A 24568-nucleotide genomic window follows, 5' to 3' on the forward strand; every position below is an offset into this window, starting at 1 on the left:
AAGGAAGGAAGGAAGGAAGGAAGGAAGGAAGGAAGGAAGGAAGGAAGGAAGGAAGGAAGGAAGGAAGGAAGGAAGGAAGGAAGGAAGGAAGACATATGAGTTCAAATCCTACATCAGATACTCGCTAGCTATGTGACCCTGGGCAAGTCACTTAGCCCCAATTGCCTAGCCCTTGCTGCTCTTAGAATTGATACTAAGACTAAAGGTAAGGGTTTAAAAAGAAGATAATGTCTAAGATCACTTCCAGCCCAGCTATCGCTTGCTCTATTAAAATAGCCCCCTAACATCCTGCCCTGATGACTCTTGTCTCTACCTACCCTATTTCCAGCTCACCTTGCCTCACCACTGGGGCTTTCAAATGGAGAGTGCAGCCAGTTAGCACAGTAGATAGAGTGCTCTGCCTGGAGTTAGGAAGACTCATCTCCACAAGTTTAAATCTCGCCTCAAACACTTACTAGCTATATGACCCTGGGAAAGTCACTTAACTCTGCCTCAGTTCCTTGATTATAAAAATGAACTGGAGAAGAAAATGGCAAACTGCTCCAGTATCTTTGCCAAGAAAGTCCCAAATGCAGTCAAGAAGAGTCAGACATGACTGAAATGAACAACAAAACAGTTGCTCAGTACCATTCCTTACTTAGTTCCAGCCTATATTCTACAAATATATTCTCTACTTTCCAGCCCTCAGACCTTTGCTCATGTTGCTCCATTATGCCAAGAATGCTGTTCTGCTTGCTTGCCTCCTTTTCCTTGGACCATTTACAATCTTAGCCCTGTCACTCAAGGTTGGACTCAAATATGATCTTTTCCTTGAGCCTTTGCACCAGCCAGAAACAAACTTTCCTTCCTAGGTCCCCAGATTTAGAGCTGGAAGGAACTTCAAAGACCATCTATTCCTACCCTTACATATTGTAGTCGAAGACACTAAAGAGTATCAATGACTTATCCAAGGTCATGGTAGTAGTAAATGACAGTCAGGTTTTGATCCCAGGTCCTGAGACTCCAAAGTCAGTGTACCATACCATCTCCTTCTCACAAAACATTCAGAGATGTAGTGTGAAAGAACCCTGAGCTTGGAGGTAGAAAGCTACATATTAGAATGATCTCTTCTGATACTTATCATGGGTGTGTCTTTGAGTAAATCATTTTACTTGTCTCAGCTTCTTCTTCTGTGATAGTAGTACTTTAATTCCCTACCCCTTTGAGGTTGTTGCCAGAAAAGGTCTTGTAACCTCTCCTTTGCACATAGACATTTTTAATTATGATTATTTGTGTCCACATACTGCCTCTTCTTACTAAACTGCAAACTCCATTGTTTATGATGTAGTGGAAAGAGCTGAATTTTTAGTCAAAGGACCCAAGTTCAAGTCCTAAGTTTGCCACATATTACTTGGAAAAGTCGTTTCCCTTGCTGAGTTGTATAATGCTTCTTTATAAAATGAGGGGGGCTAGATTCGATGGTTTCTACAGTTTGTGTCTATTACATTCCTGGCAGGGGCCATGTCTTCTTTATAATTGATTGACCCAGAGTTTGTCAGAGAGCCTAACAAATATTGAGTCTGTACTAACTGGAGATTAATGTTGATTGTGAACTAGTTTCCTTCCTTTCTTGGTTCTTCAGGGACAGGATTAGCTGGCCCCAGCCTTCCTCACAAGGAGCCAGCTGAAGCTTCCTAAATTGACCTGGGCCACACTGATTCCAATAGAATTAGATCTCCTCTTCAGGTTATGCAGTCAGAGAATCTAATTTTCCACCCAGTGTACAAGTGCCAACCAGTGGCATTTCTGATAAGCAGTCGTCCAATCTTTTCTCAAACTCTTTCTGTGTAAGGGATCTCACTACCTCGTAAGGCAGGCCCTTCCATTGCCCGACAATTCTGAATGCCAAGACATCCCTCCTTGTAATTTCAAGTAGTTGTTCTTTGTTTTGCCCTTTGGGGTCAAGTGAAATAAATCTGCTCCCTCTTCCATTTTGTGACAGCCCTTCAGAAATCTGAAGACTATTATTTTGTACTCACAGAAAAAAGACAAGGGCTTCACTCTCTCCCTAACCCTACACTGATCCTTCCAACAACCATGGGAGATGAGTGCTATTATGAGAACCCCATTTTATGGTTAAAGAAATTGATCCTGAAAGAAGGGTAAGTCATTTGCCTAAGCTTACATAGGAAGTAAATCCCAGAGACCAAATTTGAACTTAGGTCTTATTGACCCATAGCCTAGCACACTATCCAAGGTACTACTTGAAGAGGGCACAAAATTTAGAGAAAGGAAGATCTAGGATCAAATTTTTCTTGAGACACAATAGCTGTGTGGTCTGAGGCAAATCACTTAACATCTCTGTCCATCAGTTTTCTCATTTGTCAAATGAGACAGTTGGAGTCATAAGACCTCCAATGTCCCTTCTAGCTCTAGACTTATCCTTCCTATGATCCTCTTTGGGAGTAGAGAAGAGTCAGAATCTCCTGCTAGTTTCACTCCTAGTACAAGCATACCTGTGATCAGATTGTCCTCTTCGCCATACCCGTGCCCACAAACACAAATCACAGATCACATAGGATCATAAATTTAGAATTGGAAAGAATCTTAGAAGTCATCTGGTCAAATACCCTCATTTTACAAGCCTAAAAATGTTAATTGTCTCTGTATTAGTAGATAGTTTTCCTGAGTCACTGTGACTAAAAACATCCATCCTGATGGTCAGGTTCCTAAAACTATGAATTGACTTGGGTTTAGGAACTAGTCTTCCTGAGTCACTGTGACTAAAAACATCCATCCTGATGGTCAAGTCTCGAAAGAAATTAATTGACTTTGTTGGTAACTAGTCTTTCTGCATCACTGTGACTAAAAACATCCATCATGATGATCAAGTTTCTAAAGAAATTAGTTGACTTTATTAGTAACTAGTCTTTCTAGATTAGTGTCTAAAAACATCCATCCTGATGGTCAAGTTCCTAAAACTATGAATTGACTCAAGGTTAGTAGCTAGTCTTCCTGAGTCACTGTGACTAAAAACATCCATCCTGATGGCCAGGATTCTGGAGATGAGCCTCTTTGAATTTAATTAAGCTATTCCTGAAAAGATAGACATACTGTTGATTGCCAGGTCTGTAGTCAAAGTTTTTCCAGCTTAGTAAGATAAAATAGAACTTCGCTTTTGTTGACAGTCTTTGAGAAGCCAAGGTCACCTTCATGCCACATTGAGATACCTCAGTGGAAGGATCATAAAATATTGTAGAATAATAATACATTTCTATATTGCTTTGAAGTATACAAATTGCCCTGTAAGGTAGGTACTGGAAATATTATTTTTTAAAATAAATGAGCACATTGAGAATCAGAGAGATTAAACACCTTTCCTATGGTCACACAGCAGCTACTAAGTGTCAGAGCCAGTGCTTTGGACCATAGCTTTAAAGCTGGAAGGAGCTTTGGAGGTCAGCTAGTTCAGATGCTTCATTTTCCAGATGAGGAAATTAAGTGCCAGAGAAGTTAAGTGATTTGTCCTAGGTTACACGGAAATTAATGAGTGTCAGAGCCAGGACTTCAGGTCATAGCTTTAGAGCTGGAACAAGGCTTGGCTGTCATCTAGTTCAAATTCTTCATTTATTAGGTGAGGAAGGAGGAAGGAAAGGGAGAAAAAGGAAGGAATGAGAGGAAATAAGGAAGGAAGGAAGGAAGGAAGGAAGGAAGGAAGGAAGGAAGGAAGGAAGGAAGGAAGGAAGGAAGGAAGGGAATAAGTATTTATCAAGCATCTAGTATGTTCCTGGCAGTTTCCTAAGCACATTACAAATAGTATATGATTTTATCCTCACAATAGCCCCTAAAGATAGGTACTATTACCATCCTCATTTTACAGTTGAGGAAATTGGGGCAGTTAAGTGACTTGCCTAGATTTACACGGCTAGTAAGTGTCTGAAATTAGATTTGAATTCCAGAAGGCCTAGGAAGGCTTGGTTTCAAATCCTTTCTCGGACACTCACTAGATATGTAACCCCAAGTTTTATTTGAACTCAAGTCATTCTGACTGGAGACCCAGAATCCACTGCACCACCTAGCTGGGAGGAAACTAAGGGCCAGAAATATTTAAATGACTTGCCCAAGGAAGTAAGTGGCAAATCTGGAATTTTAACCCTTTTTTTTTCTGTGACTCCCAATCAATCTTGTATTGTATGATGCCTCTCTGAGGTTGGGAGGACTATATTGTCCAATATTCTGTCTTCCAAAGGCAGAAATTGAATCCCATAAAGGTCAGGCTCTATATCAAGTTATTGACAGAATAAGGACTAGAACCCATGTATCCTCACCCCCAGGTTTTTTCATACTGTGTCTTGTTGCTTCCCAGCCACCATCTTGGTAAGGATTCCCTTGGTCTCAGTTTCCTTTCTATAAAAAAGAAGGTGGTAGACTAGATGACTTCTGCAGTTCCTTCTAGTTTAGAGCTGTGATCCTGTAACTGGTTTTAATGAACAGAAACAGTGCCTGAGAACAAGACCCTTTAAAAAAAAATTTATTTTTTTCAGCAAGGCCTTTTGGGGAAGGAACAGCATTGAAGAAAAAAAGAAGGCAAGATCAACTTTCTTAAATGCTCAGCTTTGCTAAGGTTTGGCCCTTCACTCCAGGAGATAAAAGCCTTACCTGACACAGAGAAACACCTAACAGGCCCCCTCAGGACTGAAAAAGTCTGGCTACAGCCTGGCTGCCTAAGGACAGCCATAGTACAGGCTCTGGTTAATCAGCTGAGATTTTTCTAGTTCCTTAGACAAGCAGGGAGGAGAGGACTAAAGAGAACTAAGGAGAAGGCCCCTCCCAGACAAGAAATGTGTATTTGTTCCCACTGATCCCGGCCTGTGCTCCCCCTTTTCTTTTAACACATCTGAAATCAAGAGCAGTGCCCTGAGGAGCATCCCTAGAACACCTGAGTTAAACTGGGGTCCAACTTCTAGAGATTAGATAGGTGACTAATTAAGCTTAATTAGTTCAGGGTAGGAACCTATTGGAAAACTCCCTTTGATTGAAAAGACAGATAAAGAGAGAAACAAACAACTCTGTCACTTTGGTTGACAGGTTGTTGGAAAAAGGATAGTTAGAATCCAACCAAGGCCAACACCTTGGCCCCAGGGTGGGGACTGTTTGAAAAGGACCCAGTGGAGGAAAAGAATCTGAAAAAGAAATCTTGGGAATTCCCACAGCCAAGGTCAGCCTTACCATTCAAGATTGCCATCTGACCCTGGAAACATGTGATTCTCAAAGGGATAGCAAGTAGTGGTTGTTGTTTAGTCATTTCAGCCGTATCCTCTTTATAACCCCATTTTTGGTTTTCTTGGCAAAAATACCTGTGTTTTCCATTTCCTTCTCCAGTTCATTTAAAGACGTGGGGCAAATGGGGTTAAGTGACTTGCCTAGGATCACATAGCTAGGAAGTATCTAAGGCTATATTTGAACTCAGTTCTTCCTGACTCCAGAGCTGGGGTACTCTATGCACTATGGTGTACCCAACTGCCCTATAGAAAGTGACTTTATTGATGTAAGAAACTATGAGATGAGAAAACTCCTTCTATGATTGCAAATTGATACCTATCCCACAAATTATGCTCTTAAAGGGTTGCTTGAGGATTATAATCTATTTGTCCAGGGTCAAACAATCAGTATGGCTCTAAGACCAGCTCTCTATATACTATCCTACAGTACCTCTCCTACCTTCTGAATTATCTGACATTAGAATTCTGATTTATAGTAATACAAATCTCCAAACTGGAAGGGTCCTTGAAACATATGGTCCAACCTTCTGCTTGCCTTTTCTTTTAAATTTGTTTTTATTTGTGTCTTATGTTTTTATATGCCTTTCATTTACAACTATAGCCTTCCTCCTGTCCCCCATTCTTTTTAATAAATAATTTTTAAAAAGAGAGGAGAAAAAAATTAGTTGAGCAAAACTTATAAAATCATCAACTGAACCTAACTGTATATGTAGCATGCAACATTCCTCTCTCAAGCAGGTTACTTAAGTTACTATAGGATCATAGAATCCTCAGTGTAACACTACTAGTAGGGTTATTGTAAAGCTCAAATTAGACAATGGATGTAAAACATTTTGCAAATTTTATTATTTTTATTTTACTTTTTTAACCCTTATCTTCTGTCTTAAAATCAATATTGAGTATTGAAATTCAGAAGAGCACTAAGAGATAGGCAATTAGTGTTAAGTGACTTGCCCAAGGTCACACAAGAAATATATGAGATCAGATTTGAACCCAGGACCTCCTGTTTCCAGACTTGGCACTCTATCCATGAAGCCACCTAGCTACCCCTACTTTGTAAACGTTGAAGTACTGAGTAAATCTATTACCACTACTACTACTATAATAATAACAATAGTTCAGTTATTATTATTAGTCTGCAATCACCCTTTCCCTTACACTCCTGCTGAGCTCAAGCAATGTTTATAGAGCAAACTGATGAGCTGGTAAATATTTAACAACCAGACTCTCCAGGAAAAAAAAGTATGTAAACACACTTTAAAATTTAATCTGCATTATTAACATTTGCTCAAGACTAGACAATCAACAAAACAATAAATCAATCACTGATTTGTTTTGACTACCAGTTTCTGAGGTGTAAATGCTCATACTGAAAATTAACAATACTCAAACCTATTAGAGTTGGCTCCAGCTTTTTCTACCACCTGAATTCCCTGGCTGGAAGGGATTTGAGAAGATAGAACATAGAATGTCAGAGGAAGAAAAGATCTAAGACACCATCTAGACTAAGATGCCTTTTTTATGCTCTGGACTCCTTTTGGCAGTAAAACCTGTGAATCCCTTCTCCATAGAGATAAATAAATAAAATATTTATTAATAATAAATAAAACAAACTACACCAGACTACAAAGAAAACCAATTATATTGAAATACAGTTTTCAAAATATTTTAAAGTTCACAGACTCCAGCTCAAAAACTCACAGATGTAAACATCCTTATTTTATAGAAGAAATTGTGGCCCGGAAAGAGGAAGTGACTTGTGCATGGTCACAGATCAAGGAATGAATGGCATAGTTTAGATTCAAACTCAGATTCTTGACTCCTGGTCTCTGTCTCCCTTGTCAGCCTGTTGTAGCACCTTAGGGTGGGATATTCCTAGAGCTTGCCTCCCAAACCTCCAGGATATTCAAGCCATTATTGCTAACCCTGTTCTTTCCCTTCCTTCACTTCCATTCCCAAGTATGAAAAGTCGAAATGATTGCTCAGACCACTGGGCTAATATCCTCTATTGCCCCCTCTGAAAGGCTGGTGAAGAGTGTCTCACCCATGGAGCTTGTGTGTGTGTGTGTGTGTGTGTGTGTGTGTGTGTGTGTGTGTGTGTGTAGCCAGGGAAAGGCTGGTAGGAAACCAGAACCTTCAAGGACCTGCTATAGAGCTTTCCATCACCTCCCTCCCTCCACTCAGCCTTCCTTCCGAAGAGGCAGCAGCAGCTAAATCTCTGACCCTCGCTCTGAGGAATGAGCATCATTAACTATTGGAGCCATACAGACTATGGGCAAAGAACTCTGCTTCAGAGAAGTCAGATTGGCGACTGACATCAATCTGAGTGACACAATACAGGAAGAGGAAAATTAAATCAAAGATGGGCATCCGCATTTAAGTGGTAGAAAGAACACTGGTTCTGGAGTCATTGGAACTGGGTTCAAATCCTCCTTGTGATACTACTGATATGACTTTGGGGAGGGGTCTTAATCTCCCTGGGCCTCAGTTTCCTCATCTGTAAAATTATGGTGCTAAACACGATGACTTCTGAGATCCCTTCTAAATCTAGGTTATCATCTTAACTCCAACATTTGTGACTTTAGGCAAGTCAAATCTCTCTGAGTTTTTGTTTCTTTATTTGTAAAAGGAGTGGTGGGGGGACACTGCTCCTTTATTGTCCTTGATCCTGGGAACTCCCAGGTGAGAAAATCCCTTCCATTAGTGTAGATTGACACTTTCTTTTCAACTTAAAGTCTTAGGGACTTACTGTGAGAGGTTAAGTAACTTGCCTGGGGTCACAAAGCTAAAATGTATCAAAGGCAAGACTTGAACCCAGGTCTTGTACCTTATAATTTGTAGGTGAAGAATTTTGTGAACCTTAAAAAGTTGGTAGAAATGGGAGCATTTGTAAATAATAAGACTTCTGGCTGAAATGTGCTCATCTCCCGAGGGAATCACTTGAGTTGATTGAGTAGAAGGACATGGGTGGACCCAAACTTTGGGGAAATTACTTTAGCAACTGAGGGAGGGTGGAATGGAATGGGGAGAGACTTGAGGCGGGAGGCCAACCAGAAGGCTATGGCAAGAGTCCAAGTATGATAGGAGGAGAGCCTGCATTAGGGTAATCAGACTGTAAACACCTCTAAGGCAGAGACTACATTTTGACTTATGTGTTCCATATCACCTAACTCAGGACTATACATGACAGACCTCAGTGAAACCTTGTTGAAATAATGAATGAATGAATGAATGAATGAATGAATGAATGAATGAAAAGTGATCTTTGGAATGAATCAGAGGGAGGCACAATTATAAATCATTAGAGCTTCATAAGACCTCAAAGATGATTTAGTCAAACTCCCTTAATTTAGAGAGGAGAAAACTAAGCATCAATCAACAAGCATTTATTAAGTGACTACCATTTGCTAGACATGATGCTAAGCAGAGAAGGGAAAGGACTGATTCAAGATTGTGAGAGAATTAGTTTAACATCCAGGTTTCCTGCTACCCTTCATACCACCCTCCAAGCCAGGGCTCTTTCTATTATAATGCAATTAACTTTCTATGGCGTGACACCAGTGGGGGCTCATTTTAATCAGTCCATGATCATGCTGGAGATGGCATATTTTATATCAAACACTGGAAGGAGAGGAAAGATGCAAAGCCTAAGAATTGGTACTCCAGAAGAGTTTCATCTGCAGATGCTGCCCCATCAATATCTTTCCATTCATTACCAAGCTATCATCTCAATTCTGGGCCCTTGAACCAAGGTCACAGTCATTCAGTTGGTTCCAGAAACAGGCAGAACCAAAGCCAAGCAGCAGATCAACAATAATAACTCTAATCTTTCATGTCTATGGGTATCTTTAACTTTCCAATACAATTTACATCCATGATCTCTTTTGGCTCTTATAGCCACCCTGGGATTAATATCATGTCCATTAACTCATTTGCCCCATCATAACAGCCTTTTGAAAGAGGTTGGGTGAACAAGGATTAATGTCTCTATTTTACAGATGAGGAAACTGAGTATAGTGAAACCATTTTATGAGCCTCAGACTTAACAAGTAACAGTACACTCAGATCAATGCCAGAGAAGTGAAATGACTCGTCCAATGTCACCCAAAAAGTCATTCTCTCTCCAATAGCCCAAATGGTCCTTGACTGGCTAATCAAGATCATAGTGCTGAAGGCAGCTTGATTTGCCATCTCCAGTAAGCTCCTACCTAATGCCTGGTACTGTGGAAGGAATTAGCCTAGGCAGCTCTTGGGAGAATGTCAGTGATGAGTAGAAAAGCCCAGTACGGGGTTCTAATCTTCAATTTGCCTATTGCCACCTGAGTGACTTTGGGCAAAAATCTTTGGGCCTCATTTTCCCCATGTGACCAATGGGCACATTAATCCCTGCCTAATCTCCTTCATAGGACAGTTATGAAGACAGGAAGCCAATGAGCTAAGGCTATAAATTGTTTTGTTCACAAACTTTGACCTGCCATTCAGTGTGACCAACAAGGCAGATCGAATGCTGGTCTTAGAATCAGGAAAGCTTGAGTTTGAATCTTCCTGAGACATTTACTAGCTGAATGACTCTGAACAAGTCATTTAACCTTCATCAGCCTCAGTTTCCTTATCTGTAAAATGGAGATAATGATAGCATATATTTCACATAAGATAATATATGTAAAATACTTTGTAAATCTTAAGTGCTTTGTAAATATTAACTATAATAATAATTATTGTGTTATTATTTGCCCTAGAACTTCATGATCAGAGGACCATAGGGACAATATTGCTGTGGTTTGGACCAATTTTTAAACTGCCCGATTACTTAAGGATTGTTGTGTTTTTCAACTGTTCTGACTCTGGCTGTTTTCTTGAAATGCGTGTCATGAGCTCTCGATTATCCACGGGGGGCTGATTATCAACTTGGTGAAGTATCTGAGAGCAGCAAGGTTTCTCCCTGCCAGTCAACTCCCCCTGGCTTTGGAAGAACAGAAACTGACTAATCACTGCCATTCCCTGCCTCCATCCCACCTTCCTGATGCCCTCTTTAACCGTTATCCCGTGCCTTTAAGCTGCTTTGTGGAGAAAGAAATAGAGAAGAGGAGCTCAGAGAAGGATTCTAGGAGATTTAACAACATCAGAATGGCTACCCTAGATTAACCAGCCCCGTGGTGGTTTCTCTAGCCCAGGATGCTGACTGATGACATCCTAGAGGTGGAAAAGGCAGACAAAGATGGCTTCCGAGAATTATATAATCAGGAGAGACTTCAGGCATCATCAGGTCCAAACCCAACTCAGATTCACAAATTCTCCTCTATGACCTCCTTGATAAGAGGTCATTCTGCCTGTGCTCAAAGATATGTAAGCAATGTGACAAGGGAAAGCATACTAGCTTGGGAGTCAGAGCACTGGGATTTAAATCCCACTACTTATGTGGCTTTGGTCAAGTCATTTAACCTCCAGGTTCCTATATGTAGGGTAAGGGGAATGGACTAAATGGCTTCTGAATTCTCTTCCAGCTCTATATATGGGATATATCTCTAGAGGCATGGACTCCAATATATCTCTAAAGGCTACTACTTTTGAACAGTTCAAATTATTAGGAAGTTTTTCCTTGTATTGAGTCCAAATCCAATAAGACAGCAAAATACAGTGTAAAAATGACTGGATTTGGAATCCAAAGCTCTGGTGTCAGATCCTGGTCCTCTAGCTAGCTGTGTGACTGAGCAAATTACTTAACTTTTCTGAACCTCAGTGTTTTCATTTGTAAAATGAGGGTATTAGACTAAATGATCTCAGGCGTCCCTTCCAGCTCTAAATCTATGACTTACCTTTTGCTTCCACTTCTTCCCTCTGAGGTAAAAAAAAAAAATTCACCCCTCCTTCCATTCAACATCCTTCAAATGCTTAAACACAGCCATTCTCATTTTAGTCATTTTCAGCCATGTCTGATTCTTTGTAATCCCATTTGGGCTTTTCTTGGCACAGATACTGGAGTGATTTGCCATTTCTTTCTTCAGTTCATTTTTCAGACAAGGAAACTGAGGTAAACAAGGTTATGTGACTTGCCCAGGGTCACACAGCTAGTCTGAGCCTGGATTTGAACTCAGATCTTCCTGACTCCAGTCCTAACACTATATACACTGTGCCTCCTCACTGCCCCCAAACTCAGTCATTGTGTTGTCTCAAATCATTTCTTCTCAAGGCTAAAAATCCTTGTTCCCTTCAAACAATCCCCATATAGCATGATTTCTTATCAATTTATCTCAATTTCTTAATATTCCCATCCTAAGTTAGAGACATGCCTAATATACACCAATATACAGCTTCCCAGCATGAATCCTTAGGGATAACTACCAAAGATCATCTGTTTTTTAAGCTGTTAATCTTGACTATCTTGGATAACAAATTTGATACTTTTTCCTGCCTCTCAATACAGCAATCAATTAATAATTAATTAATTAACTTTTTTTTTAGTGCCTCCCATGTGCTCACTTCCCTAAATTGGGTTCCCTGAGGAGAAAGCCAGAGAAGCATAAGACTCAGCCCTACCTTTAAGGTAGCTTATAACCTAATAGTCAATCAGTATGAATTTATTAAGCTCCTACTATGTGCCAAGCACTGTGTTAAATTCTGGGAAGACAAAGAAAGAGAAGTCTCTGCTCTCAAGGAGCTCAGTCTAATGGGAGAAACAACATGAAAACAGCCATGTTCATACTACCTAAATATAGGATAAGTTGGGAATAATCAACAGAAACAATGCACTAGAATCAAGGGGTAACAGAAATGGCTCTCTATAGAAAATGAAGTTTTACCTGGGACTTGAAGAAAAACAGGTGGCAGAGATGAAGAGAAAACATTCCAGGTAAGCAGGACAACCAATAAAAATGCCCAGAATCAGAAGATGTAGTATCTTGTTTGAGGAAGAGCAAGGAGGCCATTGAATTAGTAGGACCAAAGAATTAGTAAGGAAGTACAAGATGGGAAGAAAAAAAAAACAGAAAGAAGAAGTGGGAATGATTATGAAGTGCTTAGAACTCCAAGAAGAGGAAAGATAAGACTAGATACATAAGTAATGCAATTCTGGGCAATTACACAGAGTATAATCCATACTTGGATACAAGATCTGGAGGATATAAGAAGGAGCCATCACTGTGGGTTGTGACAATCAAGAAAAGGTTTGTGGAGGAGATGTGGATCGAGTTGAGCCTTGAAGGATGAGTGAGACTTAGTTATGTGAAGATAAGTATGAGTGAAGGTACAGAGGTGTGAAAGTACCAGTAGTGTTCAGTGGAGAATGGATAGACCAGTTTGGCTGGAGTAGAAAGGAGGAAGTGGAGAGAATGCTGAAATGAATATTGAGTGATAGATAGGTACTAGGTTAGGAAGAACCTTGAATATTAAACTAAGGAATTTAAATTTTAGTCTGTAATGATAAAAAAAAAAGCTGAAAATTCTGTTTTTAAAGGTTTTTTAAGGTTTTACAGTACATAACAGCATGAAAAATCTCATAAGGTTTATTTTCCCCATTTTACAAATGAGGGAGTTAAAGCTCAGACAAATAAGGGTTCACATAGTTAATAAGCATCAGAGCCAGAATTTCGACCTGAGCTCCTGATTTTGAACCCATTTCTCTTTCCATGATATCCTCACTCTTCTGCATTGGTCAGGGGGAGCCATTAAAGGTGTTTGAGCAAAGGAGGAATACCTCCACAACAGTGCATTATTAGTAAGACTGCTTCAACAGCTAGTGCTGGATGGATTAGAAATGGGGGAGTCAGTTGGGGGCTGCCACAGAAGGAATATGAAGATCAGTTTCTGAAAAGGACAATTAAAAAAGATCTGACTGCTACAAGAAGTAGCCCATAAGATATCCTGAACCACACTGGTCTGTCTTCAAAAATTTTCCATCCAAAAAAGCACATAATTTTATTACATTTTATTTCCATCTCTGTGAAAGAAACTATTAAAACAAAAGCAAAAACTCCACTTAACTGTGCCCATGATGTGACCAGATCATCTTAAAAATAGTTCTCTTCATAGGAACTCTTGTTTTTAACTCTTGGCATGGTGAAAATTTAATATTACCATACTATTTAAAAGTTTCTTTGGTGTTTTGGTGGTTATTATGGGTTTTTGAATGAAGTTGATGTTTCTAACTTATTCCAAGTACCATAATTATTTCTTTTTTAAAAAAACATTTTATGGGGGCAGCTAGGTGACTCAGCCAATTTAGTGCCAGGGCTGGAGATGGGAGGTCCTGGGATTAAATGTAGCCTCAGACACTTTCTAACTACTTGACCACCATTGCCTCTTCCTTACCACTCTTCTGCTTTGGAAGCAATACATAGCAATGATTCTAAGGCAGAAGGTTAAGGTTATAAAAAAAAATTGTTCCCCTCCAATTACACATAAAAGCAATGTTTAACATTCGTTTTCTAACATTTTTAATTCCAAATTCTCTCCCTTTGTCCTTTTACTCTTCCCTCCCTAATAAGCAACCTGATATAGGTTATACATATGCAATTATGTAAAATATATTTCCATATTAGTCATTTTTAATATATTAAGTATTTATTGGATAACTTTTTTCTAGGTATACAGTGTAACATAATGGAGAGGAGGTTGGTCACCCAACTTCAAGTCCTTCTTCTAACACTTAGCAACTGTGTAAACATAGGGCAAAGGACCTCTTGGAACATTAAACAACTCTCTAAGATTATTAGTTAACAGATGACTTGTTGATTTGTTTTGTTCGAGGGAATTTCCAAACTAGGGCTTCCCTAAAAAAATGAAATCACAAGTCTGAGAAAAACAAAATCTTTCCTAAAGAAGCTTGAAATACATATTAGTCATTTTGGGGAAGAAAACCTGAGCAAAAAAAAATGAAGAAAGAAAGTGAAAGATAGTATACTTTGGTCTGCATTTGGACTCCATTAGTTCTTTTTCTGGAAGTAGATAACATTTGTCCTAAGTTTTTAGGAATTTTCTTAGATCATTGTATTGCTGAGAATAGCTAAGTCATTCACAGTTGATCATCATACAGTACTGCTGTTACTGTGCATAGTGTTTTCTTGGTTCTGCTCATTTTACTTTGCATCAGTTCATCTAAGTCTTTCCAGATTATTTGGAAATCCTCCTGCTCATCATTTTTTAGAGTACAATAGTATTCCATCACAATCATATGCCACAACTTGTTCAGCTATTTCCCAGTTGATGGGCATCCCTCAATTTCCAGTTCTTTGCCACCAGATAAAGAGCCTCTATAAATATTTTTGTACAAATAGATTCTTCCCCCAACTTTTTTTCTCTCTTTAGGATACAGACCTAATAGCAGTATCACTTGATCAAAAGATACACAGAGATTTATATAGCCCTTTGGGCATAGTTCCAAATTGTCCTTCAGAATGGTTAGATCAGTTCACAGTTCCACCAACAAGTGTACTAATGTCCCAATTTTGCCACATCCCCTCCAACATGTATCATTTTTCTTTTCTGTCATATTAGCTAATCCAACAAGTGTGAGGTAGCACCTCAAAGTTGTTTTCATTTGCATTTCTCTAATCAATAGTAATTTAGAATATTTTTTCATCATAATTTCTAAAAAGGAAATGATATGGTAATATATACATATATATAACCCGCATCAAATTGCTTGCCAGCTCCGAGATGGGGACTGGAGTGGAGGAAGAGAGACAATTTGGATCATATAACTTTGGAAAACTTATGTAGAAATTTGTTATTATATGTAATTGATAAAATAAAATATCTTTATCATAAAAATAAATAAAGGAAATTATATTGGAGATTTCTGCATTTTTTTTTGCAGTTTTTGTGGATAGAGAATTATCTGTGCCATAGTCTCCTTTATTCACATAGATAATTGAGAGTTTTGTGTGAGTCACTTGCTGTATTATAATAAGGAAAACAAGCGATCACACTTGATAGTTTGTAAAGTGTTTTCCAGTGTTACCAAGAGTAGCTAATTGGACCTGGTTCTCCAGGCCCTAAAAGAAATCAAGGCAGGCCTCATGAAAATTTGCGCCATTTGAATTCCATGTGAACTGGAAAGACTTCCAGGAATTGATGCAGAGTGAAAGGAGCAGAGCCAGAAGAACATTGTACACAGAGACGGATACACTGTGGTACAATTGAACATAACGAACTTCTCTACCTGAAGCAATGCAAGAATCCAGAGCAAGGCTGAGGGACTGAAAAGAAAGAAAACTAGCCACATTCAGAGGAAGATCTGTGGGAGGAGAAACACAGAAGAAAAACAACGGCTTGAACACATGGGCTGATGGAGTTATTATTGGGGATGTAGACACTAAATGATAACTCTAGTCCAACTATCAATAATATGGAATTAGGCCTTGATCAATACATGTAAAACCCAGAGGAATTGTGCATTGGCTAAGGGAGGTTAGGGAGGTTTGGGGGAGAGGGAAAGAACATGAAACATGTAACTAGGGGAAAATATTCAAAATTTTAAATTTAAAAAAAAAAAAAAGAAAATTTGCCCCTTTCCTATCAACTTTGATGGTCAGATGTGCCTGTGGGAGAAACAGGTCAGTGGAGCAAGGATTCCTGCAATAAAAGGTTGGCAATCCCTGAACTTGGGAAGAGTGTGGAATCATCATTTGTTTGTAATATAAGACAGTAGTGTCACTCATGGAAATGGGGACCACTAACTAGTATTCCTGCAGATACACATTGACTTAAATTGTTTTTGCATGTAATTGAGGGAAAAGTAAAATATTTTAAAAAGAAAACTACTTATTAACATTATTTATGTTCATTATATTTTTGTTTTTGTTAAATATTTCTTAATTACATTTTAATCTGAAATATTATGAATTACAAAGTGGCCTGTTCCATTTGTTTGACGTCTCTGATATGAGACTTTTGCTATCATCCACACCAATTCCCTCATTTTAAAGAAGAGATCAAAAGTCAGAAAGGAAAGGATCTACCCAATATCACATCATGAGTTAGTAGCATGGCTGAGATATAGTTATGTAACCCATCTTTGGCTCTGTCAGCACAGATGAGAACTGGGAACCTTGAGGGACTCCGGTCCCTGCTCTATTGGTCAGAGTAGGCTCACTTAGCTTCTCAAAGTGAGGGTCAGGGGAGGTAACCACACTTATCTTGGTATCTGTTTGTCCAGAAGTGTCGACTCATATTAGAAACTAAAATCTAAATTCCTTAGTTTGTCATTCAAGGCTCTTCCTGACCTGGTACTAATCTATTGCTCCAAGATGATTTCAATTTTGATTTGTTTCCCTCTCTTCCTTCCCCTCTGCTCCAGCCAGATGGGGTTATTGACTCTATAAAGGACACATTTGCTACTTTCCTACCTCTACACCACTGCTCATATTTAACTTCACATATTCACATCTCACCCATTCTTCAAGGCTCAACTCAATCCTCAGCTCCAAAATTAAGCCTTTTGGAGTAGCCAATATTGTTTGGATAGAATATAAATTTTTTGAGGACAGGGACTGTTTCAGCAGCTAGAGGGCATGGTAGATAGAATGCTGAGCCTGAACCTCAGACATTTTATTAGCTGTGTGACCCTAGGCAAGTCATTTAACCCCGCTTGCCTCAGTTTCCTCATCTATAAAACAAATTGGAGAAGGAAATGACAAACCTCTCCAGTATCTCTGCAAAGAAAACCCTAAATGGGGTTACAAAGAGTCAGACGCAACTGAACAACATCTGTTTCACTTTGGTCTTTGCATTCCTGTCACATAGACTAGTGCCTGGCACATAGAAGGAGTTTAATATGTGCTTATGTGTCGATTGACAGACACTCAAGTCCCCGGACTCTTAGGCCATTGACTTTTCTTCGTATCACAAGCCAGGAAGGAAGTGAGATAGTTTGCAGTGGGTGGTAGAGAAAGGAGGGCTTGTGAGCCTATACTTTTTGGAAAACTATCTTCGAGCCTAGCTGAGCAGATGGAGCACTAGGCTCACCTGTTACTGCTATGTGACCCTAGACCAGTCACTTAACCTCTCTATACCTTCCTTCTGTAATATGAGAATAAGACCCACCTCCTCTCCAAAAAAGGTACCACCTCAAAGATCTATAAACATTCTAAAACTCCATTCTCTGAGAGGCAGGAATAAGCGTTGCATTTGTCAGCCAAGATGGCCAAAACACCTAGCGTGTGAGTCTGAGCGAATCATTTAACCTCACTGGGCCACAGTTTCTTTGTGCATAAATTGAGATGATTGGCATCGAGTAGGCTCTAAGATCTCATCTATCTCCATGATTCCATTGTACAAAGGGTACGGTTCGTTGTTGTCCTTCATACTCAGAGAAGACTGAAATGACATCACTATGTCAAAGACAACCCACAGTGTATGTGATTATGGTTGATCAGACCAATATAAGTTTGGAAGGCCCTACCACAAATCAAGCACAAATAGTCCATATGAACATTTGGGATGAAGATATCTCTAAATTTGCAAATCTCATTCTCTCTCATTCTCTCTCTCTCTCTCTCTCTCTCTCTCTCTCTCTCTCTCTCTCTCTCTCTCTCTATCAATACTANTCTCTCTCTCTCTCTCTCTCTCTCTCTCTCTCTCTCTCTCTCTCTCTAAATCAATACTAAGTATCAGTTACTAAGTATAAGTTCCAAGGCAGAAGAGCAGTAAGGGCTAGGCTAGTAATTGGGTTAAGTGACTTGTCCAAGGTCACACAGTTAGGAAGTGTCTGAGGCCAAGTTTGAGCTCAGGATCTCCTGTCTCAAGGTCTGGTTCTCTATACACTGAGTCACCTAGCTCTCCTCTTATGTTTCTTTCTTTTTTTTTAAATGCTTACCTTCTGCCTTAGAATCAATACTATGTATTGGTCCCAAGACAGAAGAGAGCAGTAAGGCTAGGTAATGGGGGTTAAGTGACTTGCCCAGGGTCACACAGCTGAGAAGTGTCTGAGGCCAGATTTGAACCCTGGACCTCATGTCTCTGAGCGACCCAGCTGCCTCTCATGTTCCCTTTGAGCTACTGCAATTCTGCTTTGCCTTTGGAGCATAGTACCCTCTTTGATGTGGGTACACCATGCTGGATGGTCCTATGCCAGTGTCTCCCATGTTTCACAACAGATACCAGAGTTCTTCAGAGGGACCTTGAGAGTGTCCCTGTATTGCTTCTTCTGACCTCTTTGTGAATGCTTACCTTGTGTGAGTTCTCTGTAAACAGTCTTTTAGGCAAACATACATTTGGCATTCATACAACCTGGCCAGCCCATCAGAGTTGCTCTCTCTGAAATTGAGTTTGAATGCTTGGCAGTTCATCTTGAGAAAGGAACTCAGTCTCCAGTACCTTGTCTGGCCAGATGATAAAGGGCATGGTGGTTCAAGGTATTGACAGCCATGGAGGTCTAGATTCAAATATGACCTCAGACCCTTCCTAGCCGTGTGACCCTGAGCAAGTCACTTAACCCCCATTGCCTAGCCCTGACCACTTTTCTGCCTTAGAACCAATACACAATATTGATTTTAAGTTGGAGGGTAAGGGTTTAAAAAGTGATAAGGGGGCATACAGGCATTTCTAAGGCATGTGAACCTGTTCTCAAGTGCAGCCTTCCCAGAGATCTTTACTCTGTGAAACCTTGGTCAGCACCTGCCAAACAGCTTCTCCAAGAACTGTAGTTCCTCTCTTCTTCCCAATAGTTTATCTGAAGGGAAGGGGTGTGGTGAAACTGGATAGACTTCTGAGAAAGGCTGGGGTTGTGATTCACATAAACAGCCTTGCAAAAAAAATCCTTTTCCCCACCCCTGTTACCCCTGTGTAGGCCATCCCATAGCTACTTGTGTTTTTGTTTTTTTAACCATGTAAATTAAGGCAGCCATCTTTATGATTTGCTTGAATATTTTGTTCCACACCCATCATGAGTAGAGAGTAGGACAAAGCACATGAGCCAGCACTTCACTGGAAGAAAACCTTGATATTTCAGCCATCTCTCACCCAGTCTTCAGTCTATCCATTCACTGGAACAAAGTAGGCCTGCCTAGAATCTGGTTATTTCCTAGGGGATAGATGGGATATCTCAGGAAAAAATGTTTCAGGGAACCAAGAGTCCCAGCTTTGCCCCTGTCTCACTATGTGACATTGGCGAGCTTACTTCCCCTCTCTAGCCTCTATTTTCTCATCGGAAAAATGGTGGTAGTGAGAGGAGAGGGATGGGAAGAGATGCGATCCAAGGTGTTTCCCAACATTATACATACAGTTTATATTGTATATCCAAAGATCTCTATGCATCTGACTTTCTATGGTCATGGTCTACATACAGTCTTTGTTGTACGTCCAAAGATCTCTACCCATGGACTTTCTATATTCATGGTCTACATACAGTCTCCATTGTATCTCTTCCTGTCTGACTTTCTATGTTTCAAATTTATAACCCATAATAAACCCTGCAGTGAGATGTTAAGAATGACAAAAGATCTGGGTTCAAATCTTCCCTCAGAGTCTTGCTAGTTCAGACTGGGTCCAAGTCATTTAACCTCTCACAGTCTCTTTCCTTATATGTACAATGTAAATAATGTTTGCATTAGTTGTTGTGAGAAAAGTGTTGTGCAAACTTTCCAGAGCTGTAGGAATGTCAATTAATATTCTAGAGTCTCTGTTCATTCATTTCAGACAGCAACAGAGATTTGAAACTGGGTGGACTTCCAAGGTCATCCTGTCCAGCACCATCATTTTACAGATAAAGGAACCCAGGGCAAGAGAGATTAAGAGACCTGACCATGCTCACACAGGAAGCAGCAGAAGCAGAACAGAGACTCAGCCCCATCCTCAGCCTCAGCTCGAACAGGCAATATGCTATGTCCCCAGGGGTTACAGTGATGACATCCTCGGTTCTATATTCTAAGTACCCTTCCAGCTCTAATGTCCGTGGTTATATATTCTAAGATCCCATGTCTCTAATGAACATCCCATGGCCTGAATCTCCTTCCATTTGTGACATTCTAGGTTTTTTCCTTATCAAGTTCCTTCTAGTTCTAACATCTGATGTGCTAATTTTCCTTGCAGTTCTGACATTCTAGGTTCTATAGTCTATGGTTACTTTTAGCTCTAACATCTTATAGCCTAAGATCTCTTCCATTTTTGACATCCTAAGCTCCCCTTTTTAAACTTTTTTTCAATTACATGTATAAAAAATTTTTGATAGTTGCTATCTGATATTTTGTGATTCAGATTTTCTCCCTCCTTCCTCCTCCCCTCCATGAGGCAGTAAAATAGTCATGAAATAGGTTATAACAGTTCTGTCATGCAATAAATATTTCCATATTCCTCAGTCTGTGAAAGAAGACACATATAACACATATAATTTTTTAAAAATCAATGAAGGAAATAAAGCGGAAGATGGCATACTTTGATCTGCAATCAAATTCCAACGGTTCCTTCTCTGGCTGTGGAAAGCATTTTTATCATGAGTCCCTTGTGGTTATCTTGGATCTTTGCTTGTTCATAATCATTTAGTCCTTCGCAGTTGATCAATGTATACTATTCCTTTTACTGTATACATTTTTCTCCTGGTTCTGCTCACTTCACTTTGCATCAGTTCATATAAGTCTTTCCAGGTTTTTCTTAATTCATACTGTTTTGTTGTTTCTTATGGTGCAATAATATTCCATTACAACCATATACCAAAATTTGTTGAGCTATTCCCCAATTGAAGGACATTTCAGTTTCTAATTCTTTACTGCTACAAAAGGAGCTGCCAAACATATTTTTGTATGAGTAGGTTTTTCCCTGATCTGTAATCTCTTTGGGATACAGATCCCATGATGGTATTTTTCTAAACTGCCTTCTAGCACTAACATTGCTATAAATTTAAGCCCTTTCCAGCTCTAATATTCAGTGTTCTATGCCCTAAGCTTCCTTCTAGCACTAGCATTCAGTGTTCTAGGCCCTACAGCCCCCTCCAGATCTAATATTCTATGTTCTGTATTCTAAAGCTCATTCCAGCCCTAACATTCTCTAGTCTGTGCCTAAGCTCCCTTCTGGCATTAACACTGCTATACCCTGAGGCCCCTTCCAGCTCTAACATTCTGTATGTTATATCCTAAGGCCCCTTATAACTCTCATATTCTATGTTTCATCTTCTGAAATCCCATCTACAATAGCTCTGAGGTTTTCGGATGCTAAGAGAGGTAGTTAGAAATAATATTTCTGCTATGGATGGTGTTAGACAAGGGTGGGAGAATTAGAAATGTGTTTCCTGGGTCTTTGAGGTGGAAATGATGATTGACAGCCTACAAATCACTGTCTTTCATTCACATCGGAGGACAAGAGATGCTGATAAGAGGGAGACCACAGGAATTAACTGAGGTCACTTCTGGCTCCTGGGACATCCTCCTCCATCAGGCTGATAACAAGGCCTTCACTGTACCCAGTGCTATCTCAACCACCCAAGGCAACCTTGCAAACAGACACTTGTGCACTCGGCCCAAGCAGCTGGAAATGGAATGAGGAGGCAAGGTTAAAGAAATCGCCATCCTTTCATCTCAGAAAGAGGATGCTGAGGGAGAAGGACCTAGCAACTGTTTCCATGTGTCCAAGGGGCCGTGAGCAGACCCAGGACCATAGGGAATAGTCTAGTGAGATTTGGAGCAGGAAGGTGACAATAGCAACTAGCATTTACATAATGTTTCATTTCAGGGCCATCATTAGATCATAATGGATTTAAAGTTGCAGGGGACCCTAGACACCACTGAGGGCAAACCAGTCATTCCATAGATGAGGAAACACACACACACACACACACACACACACACACACACACACACACACAGAGGTTGAGTTAATTGTCCATGTCACATGAGCAAGTTCTTTTTTCTTAACTCTTACTGAAATGTTTATTAAGATTCAATTGTAGAGTAATGAAACAGGACATATATGTGGAGGAGTGGATGTATAAATCCATTTCCCTCCCATTCATAAATGAAATTATATTGAAATTACATCATAAATGATGACTAATATTATGAATAATGAAATAATTAAGATAAATTATGAACTGAAATTATATAATAAACAAAACAGGAAGTATGGAATAATAGAAACAATCGATCATGCAACAAATTTTCTACCTTGAAAATAAATCTTCTAAAAGCTCAACAGAGTGGGACAGCTAGGTGACTCAGCGGATAGAGAGCTAGGCTTAAAGACAGGAGATTCTGGGTTCAAATGTGACCTCAGACACATTCTAGCTGTGAGACCTTGGGTAAGTCACTTAATCCCAGTTTCCTAGCTCTTACTACTCTTCTACCTTGGAACAGATACTTAGTATTGATTCTAAGACAGAAAGTAACAATTTTTAAAAAAACTCATCAAGAAAATAAATAAATGCAACATTGTGTCATGTGTACACTAAAAAATTTAAAAATCCATCATTCCTAGTATTACTTTGTATTGATCCCTTTTCTATCATAAAAGTTAGCACAGGGGGCATCTGGGTAGCTCAGTGGATTGAGAGCCAGGCCTAGAGACGGGAGGCCCTAGGTTCAAATCCGGTCTCAGACACTTCCCAGCCGTGTGACCCTGGGCAAGTCACTTGATCCCCATTGCCTACCCTTACCACTCTTCTGCCTTGGAAGGGTTTAAAAAAAAACTTATCACAAACATAGAAATGTCTGAAGCAAGATATGAACCTTCTTAGGGAGACCAAACTGGGCACTCATTGTTACCATAAGACATTTTGTGCTCTCCCTACCTTCTAACCTTTGCTCAATCAATCCCTCCCGAATGCCCTCTTCTCCCTCCCATTTAAATCTTACCCATCCTTTGGGACCTAAGTCAAGCCCCCCCCCCTTATCCATTACTCCAATTCAATACTCTCTCTATTGGGCCACATCTAGTCCAATCCCCACCCCATCATTTTACATACAAGAGAACTTAAGGTCAAAATGGAGGTTAGAAAGGCTATAGGAAAATCAGGATCATTAAGGCTCAGGCTTGTCCCACCCTGCCTTTTATGCCTTATCTCTTCTCTGCTCACCTACTGGAATCCTCCTAGAGTGGCCCAACTGGTCCTCTCCTTAACCTAAGATCTTTGTGTTCTCCCCCTCTGCCTGTCCTTTGCTCAAACAATTCCCTCCCACAAGGAATGCCTTCTGTCTCCTCCTCCTCCTCTTCTTCCTCCTCCTCCCTTTTTACTCTTTAAATTCTACCTACCTTCAGGGTCCAGGTCAAGACCCAACTCTTCATGAAACTTCCTCAGACTCTTGCAGGCCTTAGGAATCCCTCACTTCTCTGAGCTCATAACATTTAGTGATTTTCGCCTATAGCCTTCACTTGGTAATTAAGCTACACATTCTCATATGCCATCTTTTTCTCCTGGGCATAGGGGGAAAGAGTACTATATCTGGAATGCAGAGACCTGAGTTCAAGGCCCACCTCTGCCACTCTATACATTTCCACCTCAAAAGGATAATCTATAAAGCCTCATTCAGCTCTCAAACATTGTATATGTGTTGCCTCAACTAGATTTAAGCCCCTAAATGGGCAGAGACATTGTCTTTTGTTCCTTTACATTGCTAGTCCACAGGACCTAAGATGGGGCCTGGTACATAGCTGACATTCATTGTAGTGTGGTCCCAAAAGGACTAGACCTCAAATGAGAAAACCTAGGCATGAATCTGGCTTCTGTCACTTAGGGGTGTGTCACCATGAGAAAGTTACCTAACTTCAATTTCCTTATCTGTAAAATGGGTATAATCATACTTATATGACCTACCTCACAGGGTTAAGGGTTATAGCAAGGCGACCTCTCTGCAAACATAAAAGTAGTATACAGCTATGGAGTATGATTAGAGTAGGCATTCAATAAATATCAACAAAAAAAAACCTCAAAAAATGATGGAAAACCCTGTACCCAATGTTAGTACTACCAGGGGAACAAACTTAAAAAGTATACTTTCTAAAGATTACCTCGTACCTACCTACTTCATGGGGTTCATAAATCAGAGAGCTAGAAAGGATGTTAGAAATCATCAAATCTAAACCCCTCCATTTAGAGATGAGGAAACTGAAGCTTAAAGAGGTATTTAGTTCATTAAACACCTACTATGTGCAAGCACTTCTTAATGTAATATTATGATATGATATTATAATTTTATATATTATATATTATGTATTATAATATAATAAGTGCCTGACACATAGTAGTTGTTTAATAAATGTTAATTGTATTGTACACTTTTTTAAACCTTTACCTTTCATCTTAGATCAATCCAGAGTATTAGTTCCAAGGCAGAAGAACAGGTAAGGGCTGGGCCAGTGATGGCAAACCTTTTAGGGATCAATTG

This window comes from Gracilinanus agilis, chromosome 1 (genome assembly GCF_016433145.1).
Source record: "Gracilinanus agilis isolate LMUSP501 chromosome 1, AgileGrace, whole genome shotgun sequence".
Classification (NCBI taxonomy): Eukaryota; Metazoa; Chordata; class Mammalia; order Didelphimorphia; family Didelphidae; genus Gracilinanus; species Gracilinanus agilis.